Source organism: Benincasa hispida, chromosome 10 (assembly GCF_009727055.1).
Source record: "Benincasa hispida cultivar B227 chromosome 10, ASM972705v1, whole genome shotgun sequence".
NCBI classification, from domain to species: domain Eukaryota; kingdom Viridiplantae; phylum Streptophyta; class Magnoliopsida; order Cucurbitales; family Cucurbitaceae; genus Benincasa; species Benincasa hispida.
The window spans coordinates 14,483,124-14,487,491 of NC_052358.1; the positions used below are offsets into that span (position 1 = coordinate 14,483,124).

Below are 4,368 nucleotides of genomic sequence, written 5' to 3' on the forward strand. Positions count from 1 at the left end.
CCTAACCTCAAAATTTCGAACTCTCCACAATCTAATTGATCAAACTAGATTGAAAGTTCTAAAAACATGCATTCTAAACACAAGAATACAAAGCAAGCATAAAGTTTAAGAGAATGAATTCTAAGAAAATTTCATTCAAATTCAAAGTCTTATTTTTAAAATATGGAGTTTACAACCATATTTAAACTAATTGAAACGACACTATGAATGGACACAACCTTTCATCTAATTGACTAAATTCATCTAATACCCTTTCAACTACCTCATAAATAAAAAATACATGAAATTAAATTGGTTCATAATTCATTAAACACGTAGATGAATATGGAATATCAAATTCATGGTATCTTTTGGTGGCTTTGATACTTGAAGGGATGCAACTCTTCAACTCTTTTTGGAAACTTAACGGGAGTAACCCATTTAATGCTTCAACTAATCATTACCAATTATTTCCTTACCATTCTCCCCTTCATCAAAAAGATTCATCCTCGAATCTTAAGGATCGCCTTGTAATGCAACTTTGTAGTCATTATCTCAACTCGTTTCAGCAATTGGATTGTAACATATTCTTTTGTCATAAATGTGAACTTCATACGTAGAGTAAGCCACTCCTTTTAACATGTCTTAAATGATCCATTAAGAGCACAAGAAAAGAAATGAGAAAGAAAATTAATTGAAAAATAAATCCCACACTCATGATTTTTCTCACTTGAAGATTTTTTTTCGTAACAACTATTTTTTGCTTCTTTTGTCTCATTTTTCTCTCTTGTTTTAGTCACTTCTCTCTCTTCGCTCTTTTTTAATTTCTTAATCTCCACGATATCTTCATTGTTCTTTGGAGAATTGGTCATGATCTCATTCTCAACATATATTTTAAATATTTATTCACTCTCCATAAATACTTTACCTTTTGATTCTTCTCCCAAACTTTGATGATTGAAATCATTCATCTCAACAACCTCATCATTGGAAACTTCCTTTTTGGCTGGTGGAACATTTCTCTCATCTTGAATTAGCTAGTCATCTTCAAATGTTAAGAAACCTTTGGACGTCGGATCTAAGAACCATGTTGAAAAATAAGACCCAAATAACTCAACCCCAACAGAACCCAAAACCAATTTGCTCTCAACCCTTAAGATAGACTAGATAACAAATTTCTTAAACAATCTAATAGACCAAGGATCGGACGAAGTTTTACAACTCCTATCAACCATTGATCTTTAAACCACTTCACAAGTAAAATAGATCAACTCTCACTTGAATGCTCCAAATATTCATGCATTCTATCACAAGAACACACGAGAAACAAAGCTTAAAAAGCTTCCAAGGTTTTAAACCCAAGATTTTATATTTCCAAATCTTCTTCTCTCCTTTCTAAATATTAAAATTATAACCCTATTTAAACTAATTTAAAAGATACTATGAATTATCAACTAAATACATGAACCTTCAATAAATTCAAATACATAAATTAAATAGATACATTGGAAAATGATGTAAATGAATATGAATTTTTAGATTCATTATGACTTTTGGGTAATCAAATATTTGACTTTTGGAGCTTCAAAAGTTGCAACTCTTCACCATTGGCTAGAAACATATCTTCGAAGCAAACATTTAATCTTTCTAGAAGTCTTTTAGCTCTAGCTCATCATTGGTCCTTGTGGCTGGTTGCCTCATAATTGGGTTTGACTTCGAGTGATCTTCCATTAAATTTCAACATGAACTTCATTTGAGCTGGTTCAAGATTGTTGAGCTTTACTTTCACCTTGTAGAACTTCATTATTTCCTTCATTGGTTAGCTCCTTATGATTTCCACTTATTTGCTTATCATTCTCCATTTCTTCGAGAAGATTTATCCTCGAATCTTAAGGATGTCTTTACGATGCAACTTTGTAGTCATCTTCTTGTACTTGAATCCATGAACAACAAAATTCAACGGGAAATCTATAAGATTACACCTTTTTTTTTCTTCAGATTTTCAAAACAAGAACATTTGACATTGAAGGAAACCGAATTGGAAGGCCTTGAAACAAAAACTTGTAGATTAAACTCATATCTAAAATTTTGAAGAAGACGAAAATGTAATATGAAAACAATAATANATATTGCATTTTTATGTAATAGATAGAATGTGACGAGATGAGAAGGAAAAACATAGAAATTTCAAATTAAAAAAGAAAAAGTGATTACAACAATGGAAAGATATATTTGATCTAGACCCCAAGTTCTGATACCGAATGATAAAAAACCCTTAGACATTAGATTTAAGAACCATGTTGAAAAACAAGAGCCAAAGAACTCGACCCCAATAGACCCTAAAACCAATTTGCTCTCAACCCTTAAGATAGGCTAGATAACATATTTCTTAAACATTCTAATAAACCGAGGATTAGACAGAGTTTTACAACTCCCATCAATACTTGATCTTCAAAGCACTCCATAAATAGCATAGATCAACCCTCACTTAAATGCTCCAAATATTCTTGCATTCTATCATAAGAACACACAAGAAACAAGCTTAGAAGCTTTCAAAGGTTTAAAACCTAATATTTTACATTTTCAAATCTTCTTCTCTCTTTTCTAAATGCTAAAATTACAACATTATTTAAACTAATTGAAAAGATACTATGAAAGGACACAATATTTCATTATCAACTAAATGCATGAACCTTCAATAAATTCAAATACATAAATTAAATAGATACATAGAAAAATAATGTAAATGAATATAAATTTTCAGATTCATTATGACTTTTGGGTAACCAAATGACTCTTGGAGTTTCAAAGATTGCAACTCTTCACCATTGGCTAGAAACGTATCTTTGAAGTAAGCATTTAATCTTTCTAAAGATCTTTTAGCTCTAGCTCATCATTGGTCTTTGTGATATAGTGATTGCCTTTATAATGGGTTGACTTCAAGGGATCTTCCATTAAATTTCAACATGAGTTTCCTTTAAGCTGGTTTGAGATTTTGAGTTTTACTTTCATCTGATAGAACCTTAATATTTCCTTCATTAGTCAGTTCTTTATGATTGCCATTTATTTGCTTATCATTCAAGTGATAAAGGGAACTACCTCAACCACGTATGAAAACACCCCAATTCCAAGTGAACCCCCACAACGTTAATAAGAATAACCCCCAATGAATAAGATGATCACAACCCAAAAAAGCTAAAACATATTTGGCTTGGAAGATTAATCGATGACCAAGAAGAAAGGAAAATTTATTCCTAACTTTAAGATTTCAAAATCTCCACAATCTAATAAATCAAACTAGATTAACAGTTCTATAAATATGCATTCTAAACACAAGAATACAAAGAAAACATAAAGCTTGAGAGACTAAACTCTATAGTAAAAATTCATTCGAATTTCAATTCCAATCCTATTATCAAATAACAAAAGTACATGGGTATTTATACTAATTGAAAAGTCAGCTTGAAAGGTCACAACCTTTAATCTAATTGTCTAAATTCATCTAATATCCTTTCAACTACCTCATAGATATAAATATATTATATTAAATTGATAAATAATTCATTATGGTTGTGGATGAATTTAGATTTTAAGAATGATTGTGACTCTTAGTGGCTTTAATACTTGAAGGGATGCAACTCTTCAAGTCTATTTGGAAGCTCAGCTTGGAAGTAACTCATTTAATATTTCAGGTCATAATTTTTAAAAATATAGACTCTTCATAGAAGTTGATATATGATTTTATTATATGTTGATATTTATGTCGTACAATTCATTTATTGAATTTAATCCTCTTATATATATAATTGTGTAGACTACAACAACTAGTTATATAATTTATAAATATTATCAAACGCATTTAAAACCGTTGTTAAAATTTAATATTATTTTTGTATCTACAACTAAAACATATATTTAAAAACTTGTAATATAATTTAGTTTTTATTCATTCTCTTATTTTCGAATTTCTACTTTTAGATTTCCTACCAAACAAGCAAATTTGACAGTTTTGACATTTGGGACCAAATTGAAAAATAAAAGACTAATTAATATATAAATTTGTATATCATAACAAAAAGTGGCTGTAGTTTAGTGGTAAGAATTCCACGTTGTGGCCGTGGAGACCTGGGCTCGAATCCCAGCAGCCACAGGAATTATCTATTTTTTTTACTTTCTCTTTCCGTTATCAGTTTTATAGTGATTCTGGGCCTACAATTCAAGGGTGGCCTTTTGTAGTTACCAAAGAGGCCGATAGATTATTATTATTATTATTATTTTGTAGTTACACGGAATATTACTTTTTTTTTTCTTTTCTTTTTTAAACGAGATTCTGTTACACGACAATTCGGATTATCCAACTCAATTTATAAAATTGATTAAACTTTTCAA

General features: G+C 29.9%; 1 non-coding gene across 1 annotated transcript; it reads left to right on the forward strand.

Moving 5' to 3' along the window:
* The first annotated feature begins 4,057 nt into the window (after positions 1-4,057).
* On the forward strand, positions 4,058-4,129 carry TRNAH-GUG. The gene has a single exon. It is a non-coding gene; the product is annotated as a tRNA-His (tRNA).
* Positions 4,130-4,368: the final 239 nt, after the last annotated feature.